This window comes from Orcinus orca, chromosome 2 (genome assembly GCF_937001465.1).
Source record: "Orcinus orca chromosome 2, mOrcOrc1.1, whole genome shotgun sequence".
Classification (NCBI taxonomy): Eukaryota; Metazoa; Chordata; class Mammalia; order Artiodactyla; family Delphinidae; genus Orcinus; species Orcinus orca.
The window spans coordinates 104,244,807-104,265,929 of record NC_064560.1 but is presented as its reverse complement, the minus strand read 5'-3'; the positions used below and the strand labels follow the sequence as shown (position 1 = coordinate 104,265,929).

Sequence of the window (21,123 nt, the reverse complement as noted above, 5' to 3'; positions counted from 1 at the left end):
AGCCGCTCCGCAGCATGTGGGATATTCCCAGACCGGGGCACGAACCCGTGTACCTTGCATCGGCAGGCGGACTCTCAACCACTGCGCCACCAGGGAAGCCCCCTTCCAGGGGTTTTATTTGCCGATGACCTTGAGGACTCCCTCTCCACCTGCTGGCCTTTACCACTACAGCAGCTGCCATCCTGCTCTCAGCACCACCACAATTTATCCAGTTACTACCTTCTGCCAGGTGCTGTGCTTAGCACTTTCTAAAAGCAAGCTCATGCACTCCACACAACAGCTCTTTAAGGTGAGTATTTTCCCGCCCTGCAGTTGAAGAAATCAAAGCTCAGAGAAGTTACATCATGTCTCCATCATCTCACGGTGCTAAGTGTAAGCTGAGGTTAAAACCCAGGAATATCCAAGTCCCATTCTTTTTCCATGACACCTTTCAGTCCCAGTCTGAACTGCTTAAAGCTCAGATTTTAGTGACAAATCATTGCAAATTACACTGCTTAGGGCACTCTAGTTCCCATTAATCTGCTCTGTAAATTATCTTTAATTATGTGTTAATGCATGAGGCTTCCCTCTTTGGGCTTGTCTGATACTAGGACTACCCTGCTTTATGCTCTTGGGACTCTGTGTTCAATATTCTGCCCTTTTATGTGTTCCGGATGTGGGAATGGGAATGGTTAAATGTCGCTCTATTGGCTGAAACAGTTACTCGGTTTGGCTGAAACACTAACTTCCTGATTGAAACTCCAGCTGAAAACAGACCCTCCAAATGGCATACATTTGTACCCCTGAGCACTATGGCAGACTAATTGCTTACCGAATTTCTACTCTTATCCTTCTTTCTTAAGTGAACCAGGTTCAGGGCAACTGAATATTTTTCAGTGAAGACCCTCAATCATCTGAAAAGTACTCGTGTTTCCAGCCTCTCTAAAGGCGCAAGGGATGTCTGCCGGGGATTTCTAGGGACGTATGGCTTTCCTAATGCAGACGCTGTTCTGTGTTCCTTGGCACTTCTTTCTTTTCCATGCTTGGAGTGTTAATGGCAGACACAACTATCTTGCAGTATGGCCATAAGCATAAAAACCACACCCTAAAGACAGTGAGTAGAAACACTGAAGGCAGCCAGGATACCAGTGACATCATGAAACTACTCTACCAGTCCTAGACTGCCTACCTCCTACTTTCTTGTTAAATCAGAAAATAAACTTTTATTTGGGAAAGCCATAGTTAATTTGTTTGGGTTTTTCTTACATGTAGTTACTTAAAAACTGGGAAAATTGCTGATGGAGTCCAGCCTCCTCATTTTGTACAAGTGACTGAAGCTTACTTTCCTTCTTCACTTTATAACACCTTATCTAACTTGATTCTTCTTCATGGTGCCCCAAATCAGCTAAAATTATGTATTTATTTACTGTCTGTCTTCCACACTAGAATGTAAGTTCCCCAGGGTTAAGGACTACATCTTTCTTGCCTATTGCTACATTCCTAGCACTTAGGACCGTGGCTCACACAACAGACATACTCAGTGTTCATTGAATAAATGTACAAATCAGTGAGCTCTCACAGGGGTCCAATGACTACATTAAGAAAATGTGTAATAGGGATTAAAACCATCTGCCTGATAACCAGCTCAGTAATCCTTCATTACACTACTGCTTTGGGTGCTCTTTTAAGTCCTTGGGTAACAGTGATAATTCTATATACACATTTAACAGAAACACATTACAATCCAATTGAATCTACTCACAATGTCATCAAACTCTTATAGCATCACCTCTTCAGACTTGTCCCTCATATAATACCATTTTTGCCACCGTTCCTGAATTGCCATGACTAGAAGCTCTCCCTTAAAGGGCTCTATACATGATGCCTTTCTTGGAAAATCACAAAACACCTTAGAATATTAAAGATTCTTATAGGCACTATAATTAAAAAATTGATTTAACTTTACCTTAATACTTTCCAAATGTATTTTCTATCTGAATATCCTGTCTATCTTCATTCTTTGGCTAACCACTACTAAAGTCCCAAGGAATTAATGCTGTACCTTGAAAAACTGTGAGTCTTGACCACTGTAGTTCAAGTTGGGTATTTTATGTTCTTCAATTTCTTATAATAAAAGCCTTGATGAGCATTGGTGTCTGATGATGAAAACCCTACTCTCTACAAGTATTCTCTTTTTGGGCTAACTTTTCCAGCTGTGCGATTCATGCTGCTTGGTTCAATATGAGAATTTCTATATCACTTCCTCCTGCTGGCTCTTACAGTCCTAAAAATGCAGCCTATTCTTTTACACAAAGCTGATGGCTATCATCATCATCATCATCACCATCTTCTTCTAACATTAAAGTTACAACTATGGTATTATTTTTAAACCAGTCACGTTTATCTTTTAAACATGGCTCTAATAAAATTATTTTAAATGATTCTTGCCCACAGACACACACACACACACACACACACACACACTTTTTTTCCCCCTAATAGCCATATGTATTCTTCAAATTAGCATTTTCCTAAATTGGCTTGCTCTATGGCAGCCTAAAGAGGGAGGTCACCATGGCCTCTTCTGATTCCCTAGTGAAGAGGAAAAGAATCAAAAAGCATTAGCTTACTGAAGGAGCATACTGTTGACTGGGCTATTTTAAAGTTAACAGGTTTCAAGAATAGATAGTCCATGTGTCTTAAGAGAACACAGTAGCATTTGTTTTGTAGGCCAATAATGACTTGACAAAGAATATTATTGATCTTCAGATGAGCAGTTAGGCCAGAATAGCCATAGATTAATTTTTCAGAATATTGTTAAAAGGCTCTGACACATCTGAGTTTTAATCTACTACTCTCCCAAAATACGATGCTAAGTTATCTCAAGGCTCTACTCTTGGCTTTTCTTTGTTCTTTCCCAGAACCATACATTTAAACATCACCTGATTACTCTTAAGTGCACATCTCTAAGCATCTGCTGAGCTCCAGACTTACATATCCAAGTGTCTCCTCACAGATAGTGTCACTTCTCTTTGGAAATCTAATAGACATGTCTAGTTTAAGATTTTCTAAACAGAAATCTTAATTTCTATGGTCTGCTTCACCACTCTTTCCCCTAATTTTCACCATTTCAGGAAGGGCCAAACCCAGTTGCTCAGGACCCTGACTAATCAAAATTTTGATTTCCTTTTTCTCCTTCTAGTCTATATCCAGTCCATTAATGAGTCCTATCAATACTTCCTCCAAAATGTGTTCAAATCTGACAACATAAAACCATCTGTACTGATAAAGCCTAATCCAAGCCACTTTTATTATGTCTCTTCTGGACAATTACGACAGCCTTTTTATGGTCTTCCTGGGTCCACTTTTGTCCTCCCATGGTCCACTCTCCATAGAGCCAGTAATCTCTCTCGGTGTGAATGCCATTGTATCACTCTCGTGCCTAAGACTCTTCAGTGGCTTCACAGGTCAGTGAGAAGAATGTCCAAGTCCCTATCATGGCTTGCAATGGCCTACGTGTTTCTCTGATTGTATTTCCTATCATTCTTCCTGTTGCTTACTACATTTCTGCAACCTTGGCTTCTTTCCTTTCTGTTCCCTTAAATACACCATGCTCATTTCGTCTTGGGGCCTTTGCGCTTGTTATTTCCTCTGCTTAAAATACTCTTCTGATGTGTTTCCATGTAACAGTATCATTTTCATTACTGAAGACTCAGGTCACTGTCACTTCTCAGGTCTTCTGTGATCACATTAACGCCAGTAGGATCTTGTGCACACAAGTCACTCTATTCTTTTGCACTGCTATACTTATTTCTGTACATATTTGTTACCTATGTCCACTGGCATATACCCTTGAGGTCAAGGAATTTGATTACTGTACCTAAGAAAGAGCCTCTCATAACAAGTGCTCTGTAAGAACTTGTTGACTGTCTGAATAAATATGGATCCTTAAAAATACTTCATTGTCATCTTTGTCTCTAATCTCTTCCTTCAAATCACTTTCCTTCCCAATTAAACTTCTTAAAGCGTTAACTTCTTACGTTCAAGAGCACATAATAGCTTCCATAGAGAATAAATTTCCAAACTCCTCTTCCTGAATTTCAAGATGCTAATTTTCTTAACCCAAACTTTTTAACCCCCAAAGTTTTAAACTTTTTCCCCTAAATGAACTCTGGGCTGGAAGACTGAGTTCCCTCTCCCTGAGAAAGTCTCTTTCCAGTCTCTCATCTTTGCTATATTCCTCCAACTGTAAATTTTCACCCAGTTCCGCATGGTTCAATTTCCCCTCCCCTACCCCCTACTCCAGCCTGTAGACAGCTTTTTCTTTCCTTCTATATATCTCTTATTGTTTATATTGTCATCAAATTGGTGGAACAGATCCTTATACTACTTTATTTATGTGTAGGTTATCTCCCCAAAGGAAAGACCGAATTTGAATATTAAATGCCTCCTCAACCTCCTAGCAGAATGTTCCACAGAAAATATATCTATTTAATTCCAGTTTCAATAGACATGGTGACAGAAAAACATTTATTTACTGTAAACACCTATTTATCATAATAAATATAAGAAAGCAAGGGTGATGACAAAAAGCTACTGATATTTGATCTCATTGTTAGAAAAACAATAGGGTATGGTGGTGAGCGTTATGGATAACTGCAGTCACATAACTCACCTAAGGAGGGCGGCCACAGCGCATGTCCAGGGAATTATTACTGTATAAAAACAGAGGCCCACTGTTCATTGACCCTGGTTTTTTTATGTTTTTATTTTGTGTTTTTGTTCCCCGCTAAGGAAAACCAGAAATGCATATCTTTTATGCTAAATCACCCGATTTTTTACTTTTTTTCTTCCAGGAAACAAAGTGTTTTATTAAAGAGCTCAAGGAAGCAAAAATAGAGGTCAAAGGCTCTGTGTTTTTAAATATCACCCATTGACTACTTATTCCAACTTCAGATAGAATTCTGTTAATTATAGATATGATTTTTCTAGTTCACAGATTAAATGCAGAAAATCAGAGAAGAGGAAAGACGTGTTTAAGACACAGAAAAGTCAACTGATTAAAGACATGTAGATATATATAAAAAAATCACCCAATTTTAAAAAGTTCAACATATCTGAGGCCCAAGTCTGCAAATTTTATTTTGTACTTTCGCAATGCTGACTCAAAAACTGTTCTATATTGTTAATTAACTGAGTTCCAGGAATCTGTACTTCATTCCCTCCAATTTCCCTTCATTTTCACAAATATTTCAAATATTTCTTTTTTCTCCTTTCCAACACTAGTCTTCATAATTTACCAAAGATTTTTTTTAACATTTAGTATGTGCTTTCTGATGACAAAAGTAATATATACCCTCGTAGAAAATTTGGAAAATACTGAAAGGTTTGTTTACATAAGAATGTAAGAATAATTCTATACATTGCTATTATTTTTATTTATTTTCTTTCTATTTTAGCCTATGACATATTTAGTTAACATAATAAAAGCATTGGGTTTATTTTTTATAAAAGAAATTCTCTATGAAATTAAAAATTCTTGATAAGCATTATTCTAATGTCTACATAAATTTCTATTGCTTGGATTAATCATAATTTATTTAGCCACTTCTCTATCATTGGATAATTAGGTTGTTTGCAGTGTTTCCCCCATAATGAATAATGTTGCAGTGAACATTTTTGTACATAAACTTCTCTCTATATTTTGAATTATTTTCTTAGAAATGAAGTCAATAGATTCAAATATATAAATATTTTTGAGGCCAAGTTGATTTCTAAAAACACTTTGCCAATTTATAATGCTGCCAGGAACTTGAGAGTGTATATTTTACTGCATCCAGAACATTTGGATATTCTCATTAAAAAATATTTTACGGTAATTGGTAATTCCATGTCTCTCTCCTCCCCTCAAGTCTTCTCTTCTGCCACTGATTTATCTCTACATATGACCTTCTCTCCTTTTTAAAGTGAAAATTGAGGATTCCTCTCCCTCTATCTACAAAATTACCCATAGCCACACTTATTCTTATTCCTTCCCACTTGCCTCAATAAAATAAATTACCTTTTTGATTTGGGTCAATACCTTCACTTGCACTTTATCTTTCATCTCTTTCTATATCCTCCAAGATCATGCTCTCTTAGCCATTACCCTGTCTTTAGTATTTTCAATATCTTGAAGAAACTATATCAGTATCTTCAATATCTCTCTTTTGGTTCTTTCTTTATGGCTTATAACAATTCTCAATTTTGTTTTATTAAAAATCTTTCATCCTAGTTTTCCCTTCTAGTTGTGCTCTTATTTCTCTTCTTCCTTTTACAGCCAATCTCTTTGAAAGAGTGGTCTTAACACCCAACCTTAACTTTCTCCACTTCCAGCCTTCTTCTGGGCACCAATGGCATTATTTCTCTGGAACAAGTTTTGCTCAGATCACGAGTGATCTACTATGTGTAAATCCAATGGTCTCTTTTTACAACTCATTTTACTTGTCCTATATGATCCTTTAATACTCCTTTACCCTAATCCCATTAAGTGTACTTTTCTAGAGATAGGAGACAGAAAGGTTGGAGGAAGTTACCGCCAAATTTCTGCCTCAATAGGGTTATCAGTTGTGGCCAAGAATTGGCAGTCATGGAAGAGAAAAAAGACTAATAGAGTCAGAAAGTACACTGATGAAAGGACTAATGTTATCAGCTGGTGTTTGTGGAACATGAGGACCTATCGTGAGTAGTTTGGGGCAGCAGAAACCTAACATAGTAGCAGGAAGAATAATTAGGGATAGAAGAAACCAAAGGCAATGACAGATGAGGACCAGAAAATAGCTGAGACTAACAAGTCTGAATTATTTATTCATTCATTTAACTCCTATTAAACACTTCCTACATGCTAAGCACAGGCAATATAGTGTGTCAAGGGGTAGATAATTCATTGTCAGTAATGGCAAAGCAAGAAATTTATAGTTATAGAAGCTAACACAGAAACAGATTGGTCAGGGGTCTTCAGGGAATTTAGGGGGACAAGGATGCATGGTGGCTGTAGCCTAAGTGCATCCCAGTATCAACAGCACAAGAGAAGGCAACTGAAACTCATTTTGGAATAATACAGGTATGAAGGGAGGAAATAATGGTATAAGAGGGATTCTAGGAGAGAGAGAAGGGAAATTCAGAAGCAGTAGAAGCTTCAGAATGGCAGGGATTAGGCTGGAATGGTGGGACACGGGTCCTAATAAGAGTATCTTTGGAAGATGCCAGTGAAATCATATAGTCAATCTGAAGTTTTATTCTGTTTGAAATAAATACAACATAATGTTGATGCAATAAATTGTTTGGTTAAAAAGTATTCTCTAATGCAGGGGATAAAGTCTTCATAAAAATTCAAATAAGTTATGTTGATACATAGACGTTAGTCTGTATTTTGGAACTCTAAAGCTAATGCAAACTGCATGACATCAGATCAACTCAGATTTCAAGATTGCCTTGACCTCAACAGATGTAACACATTAGAACTTCCTAGTGTAAATAAAAGGGCCCAGACATATTGTTCTACATTACAAGATTTTTTCATGGTGCCTATTGAAATACATCAGAAGCACATCCATCAAATGTCACTTGAAATATTTCAGAGTGTAATCTCTGAAGAGAAAATAATTTCCATTCTAATTAAGTTTCCGGAATTTGAAATCCAGCCAGAGCAAGACAAGTTCGATCAGAGTCCTTCTCATTAATACGAGATTGTGATGACAGCTCCCTGTGAAACTGGATGACCACAAGGCTGACCAGATAATTTTGCCTTTCTTCAATTCCATTGCCCTCAGCCAAATCAATAGAATGGCCATTCTTATCAATCTCCAATCTATCCACCATGATCAGACCAGGTACACTGTTGTCCAATGACTTTCCCTAGCGATGCTCTGTAGCCTGAGAGCAAGCAAAGGAAAGCAGGTAGTAGGCATGATCTGGTATTGGAAAACTGGAAGTGGAGGGGCTGTGTTCACGTCTAGGTCAGGTAGAAAATCATATGTGCAGCCTAACTGGCTGTGAATGAGAAGGTATTTAGTGACCGAAGACCTCTCTGAGAGCTGCTTTGGTAGTTGTGGAATTGTGAAAGAACAGGGAGATAATGAAGTTTCCATTTGAGATAGGGAGTGCTTAGTATTTAGACCTTGGCAGCACATACAAAAAGAAAGTTCCTGTGAAATAGAGATGACATTGTGCAGGGATATAAAAGGTTAAAAAGCTGGAACCTTAGTGGGTCTTTAACATGAATATCCACATACCTAATAATTCTTAATTAATTGGGTGGCTGATTGATTGGTTTATTTGACCAAATGCAAGCCTGAGAATTATGATTTTAAATCTTAAAGATTCAGTAAGGAGACTTTTGGTTGTGGGATTAGTCAGGACAATTAAACTTTTACTCCAGGATATTAAATCTTGAATCAACTGATTCAAGAACTTAATTATTGCTCATTCCTACAGATGGCAGTACCTGGAACCCAGGAGAGACTGGTTTTTTGTCTGTTTTTCTTTTCTTTTTTTCAACCAAGAACACCAGAACCCTTCTGCTTTCTCCTTTATTCAAAGACTGTTCCTCAACTTTTTTTTATCAAGTATATGAAATAACATCTTCCAGTAATGTCACTATTTTAAATTTAAGGTGTATTTCTGTTATATGCAATAAAAAACTCCTAAGATCGGGAAGTATCTACTTACTAGCATGAATACTACATGATTTTGCCTATTTTCTGATAGTTGCTATAAATAGTGAATTGATAATATAATAATGCTTTCAAAAGAAAGAACATATTTAATTTTTGTAATAAATATTAGTAATAGTAGATGATGCCTAAAATGGGGAGAAAACTGCCATTACTACTATTCTCTGCATTCTTGTAGAAATACCTAATGGATCTAAGCATATTTATGTGTATCTCTTTTTAAAATTCCATATCAGAACATTGTTCGGCCCTGTACTTTTTTTTTTTTAACCACTTTATCTTGGAGATTTTATTCTATATCAACACATGTTAAATTACCTACCTAACACTGAAATATGAATCAAAATGTAGTAGAAACCTTGAAGCATCAGGACATAATTTTAGTGCTGATATAGTCCAACTCCCCCATTTTATGGGTGAGAAGACTGAGACTCAAGGAGGTAATATGAAAATGAGACAGTGACAGAGCAGGGAGTCTGATTCTTAATCCTGTAACTTTGCATAATACCCTAGGGGTTAAATTCACAGAATTCCTAGAAGATCTCCTTCTTGGGCGGTGGGGCAGGCAGATGAGTAAAATATTGAAAGGAGGAGAAAAAAATTACAAAAGTGGTAATTACGTTGAGCCAGTCACTCTATTCAATTGAGAAATGTTTAGAAGCCGTTTGCTAAAAGTTTTGCCTGAAGCGGCTTGTATTTCTGACTCAGTTACTGATAAAAACCTTGAGCAGATACCTGGAGGCCTTGGAAATTAGATGCTTCTGCAATTACTAGCTTTCTGTCTGCCAGCAGAAAGGAGAGGGATTCCTCCTACCCCTTCTCTAGCTGCACAGCCTGACTGAGCCCCCATGAGCCCAGGCCAGTTCCACTGAGGGTTGTTCAGTTCTGAGCCTGAGCCCTGGTGCACCGATCTGAGTTCCTGGGGCACTTTTCACAGAACCATTCTACCTAATTAGGCAAAATATTTTATAAACTAAAAAATCCATGGACATATTGCTTTATCAAACACACTGAGGAGACAATAACTTTCTATATATGTATATTTTTAACACCTTACTTCCTCTGGGCCAAATCAACTCACCCACGATCTATGTCATAAATTCTAGATCTTGTCGTCAATTTTATCTACAGAATTAACTAACCATCTAACTGCTTCCAACAAAATAACCACACTTCTCTATGCAAACTTTTCTTGGTATCTTTAGCAAAACACCATTTAAATTTACTTATATTTGTGAATTTAGAGGTATACCATCTTTCCAACAGAGTGCTACAGTTTATTACAGTTAGGATTTAACATATTGAAAATATCTGACAAAGCCAATGGATCCTGCCATTGAATTCATTCTATAAATATAGTTTAGATGACATACTTGGTATAAGTCTCTGTGCTGGGATTACAGTAGGCAGGGTGGTTGGGCAGGGTGAATGATGAATATAATATAGTTTCTACCCCCAGGAGCTCACACTCAAGCAAGAATTTCAGCCCATTCATAATTACCTGTAATACAGAGAGAACACTGTTTATTTCTTTTGCCTACTGGGTTTTAGAAGAAGAATGCAATAACCATGCTGTAGGGAAGACAATGTCTCAGGGGTTATAGAGGCGAAAAGAAACTCTGAGGCAAATGTGAGCCTTATCCCAAAGTCTAGTGGATTAAGTGAACATTAAGAGGAAAATACAATAGAATGGTATATTTATTAAACATCTGGAGAAAAAATACATTTTAATTCAAATTTCTATTCAAAAAATACAAATTTATTTTATTTTTAATTTTTTAAACATATTTATTGGAGTATAATTGCTTTACAATGGTGTGTTAGTCTCTGCTTTATAACAAAATGAATCAGTTATACATATACATATATCCCCATGTCTCTTCCCTCTTGCGTCTCCCTCCCTCCCACCCTCCCTATCCCACCCCTCTAGATGGTCAAAAAGCACTGAGCTGATCTCCCTGTGCTATGCGGCTGCTTCCCACTAGCTATTTTACATTTGGTAGTGTATATATGTCCATGCTACTCTCTCACTTTGTCCCAGCTTACCCTTCCCCCTCCCCATATCCTCAAGTCCATTCTCTAGTAGGTCTGCATCTTTATTCCCATCTTGCCCCTAGGTTCTTCATGACCTTTTTTTCCCTTAGATTCCATATATATGTGTTAGCATATTGTATTTCATTTCTCTTTCTGACTTACTTCACTCTGTATGACAGATTCTAGGTCCATCCACCTAACTACAAATAACTCAATTTTGTTTCTTTTTATGGCCAAGTAATATTCCATTGCATATATGTGCCACATCTTCTTTATCCATTCATCTGTTGATGGACACTTAGGTTGCTTCCATGTCCTGGCTATTGTAAATAGAGCTGCAATGAACATTGTGGTACGTGACTCTTTTTGAATTATGGTTTTCTCAGAGTATATGCCCAGTAGTGGGATTGCTGGGCCATATGGTAGTTCTATCTTTAGTTTTTTAAGGAACCTCCATACTGTTCTCCATAGTGGCTGTATCAATTTACATTCCCACCAACAGTGCAAGAGGGTTCCCTTTTCTCTACACCCTCTCCAGAATTTATTGTTTGTAGATTTTTTGATGATGGCCATTCTGACTGGTGTGAGATGATATCTCATTGTAGTTTTTTTTTTTTTTTTTTAATTGCGGTACGCGGGCCTCTCACTGCTGTGGTCTCTCCCATTGCGGAGCACAGGCTCCGGACGCGCAGGCCCAGCGGCCATGGCTCACGGGCCCAGCCGCTCCGCGGCACGTGGGATCCTCCCGGACCGGGGCACGAACCCGCGTCCCCTGCATCGGCAGGCGGACTCTCAACCACTGCGCCACCAGGGAAGCCCCTCATTGTAGTTTTGATTTGCATTTCTCTAATGATTAGTGATGTTGAGCATTCTTTCATGTGTTTGTTGGCAATTTGTATATCTTCTTTGGAGAAATGTCTATTGAGGTCTTCTGCCCATTTTTGGATTGGGTTGTTTGGTTTTTTGATATTGAGCTGCATGAGCTGCTTGTAAATTTTGGTGATTAATCCTTTTTCAGTTGCTTCATTTGCAAATATTTTCTCCCATTCTGAGGGTTGTCTTTTGGTCTTGTTTATGGTTTCCTTTGCTGTGCAAAAGCTTTTAAGTTTCATTAGGTCCCATTTTTTTTGTTTTGTTTTTATTTCCATTTCTCTAGGAGGTGGTTCAAAAGGATCTTGCTGTGATTTATGTCATGGAGTGCCTATGTTTTCCTCTAAGAGTTTAATAGTATCTGGCCTTATATTTAGGTCTTTAATCCATTTTGAGTTTATTTTTGTGTATGGTGTTAAGGAGTGTTGTAATTTCATTATTTTACATGCAGCTGTCCAGTTTTCCCTGCACCACTTATTGAAGAGGCTGTCTTTTCTCCACTGTATATTCTTGCCTCCTTTATCAAAGATAATATGACCGTATGTGCTTGGGTTTATCTCTGAGCTTTCTTACCTGTTCCACTGATCTATATTTCTGTTTTTGTGCCAGTACCATACTGTCTTGATTACTGTAGCTTTGTAGTATAGTCTGAAGTCAGGGAGCCTGATTGCTCCAGCTCCGTTTCTCTTTCTCAAGATTGCTTTGGCTATTCGGGGTCTTTTGTGTTTCTATACAAATTGTGAGATTTTTTGTTTTAGTTCTGTGAAAAATGCCATTGGTAGTTTGATAGGGATTGCATTGAATCTGTTGATTGCTTTGGGTAGTATCGTATTTTCACAATAGTTGAGTCTTCCAATCCAAGAACATGGTATATCTCTCCATCTATTTGTATCATCTTTAATTTCTTTCATCAGTGTATTATAATTTTCTGCATACAGGTCTTTTGTCTCCTTAGGTAGGTTTATTCCTAGATATTTTTTTCTTTTTTTTTTGCGGTACGTGGGCCTCTCACTGTTGTGGCCTCTCCCACTGCAGAGCACAGGCTCCGGACACGCAGGCTAAGCGGCCATGGCTCACGGGCCCAGCCGCTCTGCGGCATGTGGGATCCTCCAGACCGGGGCACGAACCCATGTCCCCTGCATTGGCAGGCGGACTCTCAACCACTGCGCCACCAGGGAAGCCCGATATTTTATTCTTTTTGTTGCAATGGTAAACGGAAGTGTTTTCTTAATTTCACTTTCAGATTTTTCATCATTAGTGTATAGGAATGCCAGAGATTTCTGTGTATTAATTTTGTATCCTGCTACTTTACCAAATTCATTGATTAGCTCTAGTAGTTTTCTGGTAGCATCTTTAGGATTCTCTATGTATAGTATCATGTCATCTACAAACAGTGACAGCTTTACTTCTTCTTTTCTGATTTGGATTCCTTTTATTTCTTTTTCTACTCTGATTGCTATGGCTAAAACTTCCAAGGCTATGTTGAATAATAGTGGTGAGAGTGGGCAACCTTGTCTTGTTCCTGATCTTAGTGGAAATGCTTTCAGTTTTTCACCATTGAGGATGATATTGCCTGTAGGTTTGTCATATATGACCTTTGTTTTGTTGCGGAAAGTTCCCTCTATGCCTACTTTCTGGAGGGTTTTTATCATAAATGGGTGTTGAATTTTGTCAAAAGCTTTCTCTGTATCTATTGAGATAATCATGTGGTTTTTCTCCTCCAATTTGTTAATATGGTGTATCACATTGATTGATTTGCGTATATTAAAGAATCCTTGCATTCCTGGGATAAACTCCACTTGATCATGGTGTATAGTCCTTTTAATGTGCTGTTGGATTTTGTTTGACAGTATTTTGTTGAGGATTTTTGCATCTATGTTCATCAGTGATATTGGCCTGTAGTTTTCTTTCTTTGTGACATTTTTTTCTGGTTTTTGTATCAGGGTGATGGTGGCCTCGTAGGATGAGTTTGGGAGTGTTCCTCCTTCTACTATATTTTGGAAGAATTTGAGAAGGATAGGTGTTAGCTCTTCTCTAAATGCGTGATAGAATTCACCTGTGAAGCCATCTGGTCCTGTGCTTTTGTTTGTTGGAAGGTTTTTAATCACAGTTTCAATTTCAGTGCTTGTGATTGGTTTGTTTATATTTTCTATTTCTTCCTGGTTCAGTCTCAGAAGGTTCTGCATTTCTAAGAATTTGTCCATTTATTCCAGATTGTCCATTTTTTGGGCATAGAGTTGCTTGTAGTAATCTCTCATGATCCTTTGTACTTCTGCAGCGTCAGTTGTTATTTCACCTTTTTCATTTCTAATTCTGTTGATTTGAGTCTTCTCCCTTTTTTTCTTGATGAGTCTGGCTAATGGTTTATCAATTTTGTTTATCTTCTCAAAGACCCAGCTTTTAGTTTTATTGATCTTTGCTATCATTTCCTTCATTTCTTTTTCATTTATTTCTGATCTGGTCTTTATGATTTCTTTCCTTCTGCTAACTTTTGGGTGTTTTTGATCTTCTTTCTCTAATTGCTTTAGGTGTAAGGTTAGGATATTTGAGATGTTTCTTGTTTCTTAAGGTAGGATTGTATTGCTATAAACTTCCCTCTTAGAACTGCTTTTGCTGTATCCCATACGTTTTGGGTTGTCATGTTTTCAATGTCAGTTGTTTCTAGGTATTTTTTGATTTCCTCTTTGATTTGTTCAGTGATCCCTTGGTTATTAAGGAGTGTATTGTTTAACCTCCATGTGTGTGTATTTTTTACATAATTTTTCCTATAATTGATATCTAGTCTCATAGCGTTGTGGTCGGAAAAGATACTTGATACAATTTCAATTTTTTCAAATTTACCAAGGCTTGATTTGTGACCCAGGATATGATCTATCCTGGAGAATGTTACATGAGCACTTGAGAAGAAAGTGTATTCTGTTGTTTTTGGATAGAATGTCCTATAAATATCAATTAAGTCCAACTTGTTTAATGTATCATTTAAAGCCTGTGTTTCCTTATTTATCTTCATTTTGGATGATCTGTCCATTGGTGCAAGTGGGGTGTTAAAGTACCCTACTGTGATTGTGTTACTGTCGATTTCCCCTTTTATGGCTGTTAGTATTTGCCTTATGTATTGAGGTGCTCCTATGTTGGGTGCATAAATATTTACAATTGTTATATCTTCTTGGATTGATCCCTTGATCATTATGTAGTATCCTTCTTTGTCTCTTGTAATAGTCTTTGTTTTAAAGTCTATTTTGTCTGATATGAGAATTGCTACTCCAGCTTTCTTTTGATTTCCATTGCATGGAATATCTTTTTCTATTCCCTCACTTTCAGTCTGTATGTGTCCATAGGTCTGAAGTGTGTCTCTAGTAGAGAGCATATATATGGGTCTTGTTTTTGTATCCATTCAGCCAGTCTGTGTCTTTTGGTTGTAGCATTTAATCCATTTACATTTAAGGTAATTATCAATATGTATGTTCCTATTACAATTTTCTTAATTGTTTTGGGTTTCTTATTGTAGGTCTTTTCCTTCTCTTGTGTTTCCTGCCTGGAGAAGTTCCTTTAGCATTTGTTGTTAAGCTGGTTTGGTGGTGCTGAATTCTCTTAGCTTTCGCTTGTATGTAAAGTTTTTAATTTCTCCATCAAATCTGAATGAGATTCTTGCTGGGTAGAGTAATCTTTGTTGTAGGTTTTTCCCCTTCATCACTTTAAATATGTCCTGCCATTCCCTTCTGGCTTGGAGAGTTTCTGCTGAAAGATCAGCTGATAACCTTCTGGATATTCCCTTGTACGTTATTTGTGTTTTTTCCCTTGCTGCTTTCAATGTTTTTTCTTTGTATTTAAGTTTTGATAGTTTGATTAGTATGTGTCTTGGCATGTTTCTCCTTGGTTTCATCCTGTGTGGGACTCGCTGTGCTTCCTGGACTTGATTAACTATTTCCTTTCCAATATTCGGGAAGTTTTCAACTATAATCTCTTCAAATATTTTCTTTCTTTTTTTATTCTTTTTCAGTCCCTTTCTTTTTCTCTTCTTCTGGAACCTTTCTTTTTCTCTTCTTCTGGAAGCCCTATAATTCGAATGTTTGTGCATTTAATGTTGTCCCAGAGGTCTCTGAGACTGTCCTCAATTTTTTTCATTTTTTCTTCTTTATTCTGCTCTGCCGTAATTATTTCCACTATTTTATCTTCCAGGTCACTTATCCGTTCTTCTGCCTCCGTTATTCTGCTATTCATCTCTTCTAGAATTTTTAATTTCATTTATTGTGTTGTTCACACAATTACTTTTAATATTCCTTCATTTTATTTAAATTGTTTTTCCGAGTTTCCCTTTTCCCCTAAATTTCTGTTGTAGTATTATACTGTTGAAATAAAAATCTATAAAATAAGGGCTGCAGAATAAACACCTTGTAAAATGGTTGTAAGAAAGTGGCAGTATAACAGGGTAGTCTGAGGTCAAGACTAGTCACATTTCTGGAAATGGGAGTAGATGAGCTGGCAGCCCAGGGCAGAGACCTCCAGTACAGCTTAAGTCATTAAGCTTGGAGCGTGGTCTAGAGGAGCCTTCCCTAAGAAAATAACCCAGGTCAGGGCCTAGTTGCCCGTGTGTCTGAAGAGTCAGCTGGCCTGAAATGGAAAGGATGGGAGAAAGTAGTAGTGGAGAATTATTCCGGAATGTGGCATAAGAGGAGGGTCATGTTCCAGGTTTCTGACAAGTCCCAGGGACAGGCTCTCCAAGTGAGGTCCTTGGCTTTGTGCAGGAAAGAATTTAAGAGAGAGCCATAGTAAAGTGAAAGCAAGTTTATTTAGAGATTCACATTCCATAGGTAGAATGCAGTTCATCTCAGAAGGTAAGAGTGGCCCAAAAATGGGATGGTTAGTTTTTTATGGGCTGGGTAATTGCATAGGCTAAGGGGCAGGAGGATTATTCCAACTATTTTGGGGAAGCGGCAGAGATTTCCAGGAATTGGGCCATCGCCCACTTTTTGGCCTTTTATGGTCAGCCTCAGAACTGTCATGGCACCTGTGGGTGTGTCATTTAGCTAGTGTATTGATACTACAATGAGTGTATAATGAGGCTCAAGGTCTACTGGAAGCTGAATCTTCTGCCATCTTGGGTCTTGTGGGTTCTAACCAGTTTATGTCATATCCTCAAGGGCTATGTCAGTCTTTTAAAAGTTGTGCCCTGCCAGCTTCCCTCCTGTCTCAGAAGGAACCAGAGAGAGAATGGAAAAGGCCAGGACTTGCAAGATAAAGAAAACAAACGTATCCGTGGTCAAAGAATCGGGAAGTAGAGTTGTCTGCCTGGTCGAATGCTCAGAAACTATGCAGTGTTGTGAAAAGTGTGCTCCGATTTCAGAATTACCTGAGTTGCTTTCTGAAAATGCAGATTGCTGAGCTTAATTAAGAAGTACTGAATCCCAGTCTGTGAGGGTAGGCATCTTGTGCATCTTCTCAAAGTGATTCTCATGCACTTTAAAGTTTGAGAACCATGAAACATCAGCATGCTTAAGAATCACCAGGAAGCTTGCAAAGAAACAACATATTCCTGGATTCCATGACTGGAGATTCTGATGCAGTGCAGCTGGGGTGCTGTCAAGGTATCTGCATTTTTAGCAAGCACCTTTGTGCTTTAAAACAGGTGGTTCACAAATTGCACTTAGGGAAATAATGTTATAGGTTCTTTGAATAAAGTTAAAAATTGTCAGGAAAACAAAGAATCAGATGACCTATGATTAGGTATTAAGTACAGTATAAGAATGGCATCCTAATTCCTTATTTATTTGTTTATTTACTTACATGATACTCTAGTGCTGGTGAATCTGTTTAATATTTAAATATAATATGAGAATTTTGTGAGAGAATCTTGTCCTTTCTTATCTCCACAACATTATTACTGGTTATCATGTAGGTTGTAAACACACAAAGAAGTGACTTGTGAACTTCTTGAGTGCAAAGTGATTTCATCCAATTAAGCCTCCTGAAATTCTTTAACAGGTGTCTGCAGTTATGCCTGAGTCAAACACCCTCCTTCCAGCTGGCTATGCCTTTGAGATGGAAATCCGAACAAAGTGAGAAGGCATTGACTACTAGAGATGTCAATAAAGAAAATACAAAGAAGAAAGAAAAGAAAAAAGGAAGTTGAGTTCTCTTATAGGCCCCAGGATAGAACTTATACCAGTAAGTATATCAGTTCTTAGATTACAAGTGGTCATTAATTGTCATTTGTCTGAACGCAGGCTGGACATTGGTGGAGTTCCAGGGCAATGAGCATCCAAAACTCTCATGGGAAAAATTTTGCAGTTAAGGAAATGTAACTCAGTGATAATTCAGACCGTGGACAGAAATATCACACATACGATAGGAAGGGCCTCTTCTTCATATCCTGCCCTCTTCCCCCAGTCCACTCCCCACCACACACACACATACTTTTCTCTAGCAGATAGAAGAATAGGACAGGAGATATATCTAAAGTGGAACCAGCTTTTTAGGCTTAGGAAAAAAGCATTTGGGGCTATGTAAGATTCTTGGCTACTTTCACTAATTTTGTTTGTGAAATTGTATTTTTTAATTATTTGTTTTTATTTTCATTGATTTTGAGAGTTCTTTTTTTTTTTTTAATTTGGCTGCTATATCCTTTTTTTGCCCTTTCTAAATTTTTACTAACTTAAAACACAGTCACCAGGGCTTCCCTGGTGTCCAGTGGTTAAGAATCTGCCTGCCAGAGCAGGGGACACTGGTTCAAGCCCTGGTCCGGGAGGGTCCCACATGCCGCAGAGCAACTAAGCCTGTGTGCCACAACTACTGAGCTACTGAGCCTGTGCTCTAGAGCCCAGAAGCTACAACTACTGAGCCCCCGTGCCACAACTACTGAAACTCGCATGCCTAGAGCCCATGCTCTGCAACAAGAGAGGCCACAGCAATGAGAAGCCCGCGCACCACAACGAAGAGTAGCCTCCGCTCACTGCAACCAGAGAAAAGCCCGTGCACAGCAAGGAAGACCCAACACAGCCAAAAATAAATAAAATAAAATAAAATAAATTTAAAAAACATAGTCACCTGTCTTAACTGAGAGAGGAGGAAGAGTGGAAGGATATTTGTTCAGTATTTAGCACGTTCTAAAGAGAGTAAGATATTCCTGGGGCGTTGTGCTAGCAGTAGGATCAAAAGAAAAGAACCCAGAAGGAAAAGTGAGACTCTAGGGGAAAAAAAAAAGTGAATATTATTACAATAAATTCTCTCCCTGCTTCCAGCAAGGGTTTCTAAAATTCTGTTTTAATTAGGATGAGTGATTATTCCTTTTCAACCGTGAATTATTGGGGTTTTTTTGTTTTTGTGTTTGTTTGCTTGTGAAAGCCACTCAATTGCAGAAGCAGCAGGGACTCAAATCAGCGCTGTATTGAGGCCTTGCTTGTGTTACTCTGAACACAGTTGAGCTGCAGCTCCAGGGAGATGAAAAAGGTATTTAGCCTCAGGCCCAGTTGCTTCCTCCTGTTGTCAACAACTTTTTATTTCCCTTTTTATTTATTCTTTTTATTTTCTCACCCTCTTGTCACAAGTCACACTTATTAACAGCTTGTTAACAGTCTTTTCGGTTGACACAGAGGTGAAAAATAGTACCTCAACCTTCAACCTTTCATATGGTGTATATTATTCTCCCCTCCCCTCAGAGAAGCATCAGTCCATGACATGGATGTTTGTGTCCCCGGTTAGAGAGTCTTGTTTATGGCCTTTCCCTGCTGTGACAGCCAGTCAATGCTGAGCACAGGGACTGCCCCAGCCCTTGTAGCTGATATTGCACACTGCCTGGGGCTCCAGGAGACTGAACACTCCCATTACCTGTAACTGCTGAACCCACAGGGACTCAGAAACTGGCTGTTTCCCAAGACAAAGACTAGTGGCAAAGCAGGGATGGCAAAGCCAGATGCTTTTTCCTGCCAGTGCCTGTCATCAGAGAGCCTCCACCCCACACACCATGGAGTTTATCTGGTAGTATAAGTCACGGGCTTGTGAATTCTTTGGGGGCATTGCATAGTGCTTTAGCGTACCTTTAGAAAGATGGGGACACAAGGGTCATTTCTACAGTCGTAGCATATGTACTGCCCTGACTCCACAGGAGGGAGAAGTGAAATGGGATTTCTTTTCCTCTACAGTCTTTGTTTCTTAGCACATGTGGGAGTATAAAAAGCTCTATCATTCATGTGAATTTTACATTATAGAGTTGAAGCAGGTATTTTCTAACTTGCCATCTTTTTGTTCTAGAGTTTTACAAATCTCACATTTTCATGGTAGCACAGTATGATCTTTAAAGGTGTGGGCTCTAGGTTCTGTTCTTGACTCGGACACTTACTGGCTTTGTGACCTTGGGCAGGTTGTGTAACTATTAAGGTGCCTCACTTCTTTCCATTGAAAAGTGGGGTTTAATACTAATGCCTCATCTGTGGAGTTGTTTTGAGGATGAATGGAGTAGCGTGGTTGGCCTGCTCAGAGACGGGTCTGGAACGTCATAAACAAGCATATTAGCCCTTGGTACGAACTTCAGAAGGGCCTGCTTGTTTTCACAGGAGACCATGCATGCCTCAGTGAACCAGTGCTCTTAGGGTAGAGCTTCCCTGGTTAGATAATGAATTAACTCCCTGACTGGAATCAGAGAGGGATTCTCAGAGGATGGATCCTTGTAGCTCTTGGGTGCTGATTTGTCATCAGAATGCAACTGAAAACAGAATGAAGTTTGGCATAAAAAAAAAAAAAAAGAAAACAGAATGAAAAATCATCTACATTCTAGGCCAGTACATGTCCATCTCCAATACCGTCATGTGATGGAGCAGAATGTAATATCCCAAGAAGCTGACACAATCTTTTGTTGGAACAATGTTAATTTTAGATTCTAGCCAAGTATACTCAATAGTTGTAAATCACTGAGTTTCTAAGAGTAAAGCTAGATGCCTATTGGTACTCAGCCTTCATTCAAAGGCATAACCCAGTTGTTCTTTACACTGGAATATATGACACATATAACATGATATGGTATACTCAAGGTAAGTACCTAAAGTAGGGGTGGAAAATATCCTGCAGTCAGCCTTTAAGTATTGCTTTATATGTACTTTTAAGCAATTGTCTTGATACAGATAATATTCCAACAAAATAAAATTATTCATTATAGTCTTACCATATTTATAATCTTATTATAAGGTTGTAAGATTATGACACTCTCATATCAAGTAGCTTTTCTTTTTCATATTCTTTTTCAATCAATCTTTACACATAAACATATGCTTTGTACATTAGAAGGTAATATATACTTCTCTGTTTTGTTCTAATTCACTTAGCCTTATTTACTCAAGCATTTTTTGAAATAACATAATCCTCATAATTATTCATTTTAATGTATAGCTAGCTTTCTAGTGCATAGATGTATTGTGTTTTACTGTTTTCTTCTCATTGGATGCTAAGGTTACTTTCATATTACTGTTAAGATGACACTACAGCCCATTACTTTGTGCATAGCCTCTTTCCCCTTCTCTTGGATTCTTTCTCTAAG

The 21,123-nt window shown here is 38.1% G+C and overlaps 1 protein-coding gene and 1 pseudogene across 1 annotated transcript in view; one reads left to right on the top strand and one right to left on the bottom strand.

Annotated features, from left to right (window-relative positions):
• Positions 1 to 21,123, top strand: part of UNC13C (unc-13 homolog C) — a 790,070-nt gene that overhangs the window by 89,451 nt on the left and 679,496 nt on the right. Inside the window, exon 10 of the mRNA XM_049705963.1 lies at positions 17,580 to 17,762. The gene's annotated coding sequence lies outside the window, so the exon portion shown is untranslated. The remainder of the gene's footprint in view (positions 1 to 17,579; positions 17,763 to 21,123) is intronic.
• LOC125963467 (small ubiquitin-related modifier 2-like) overlaps positions 1 to 21,123 on the bottom strand; it is a 71,763-nt pseudogene that overhangs the window by 39,067 nt on the left and 11,573 nt on the right.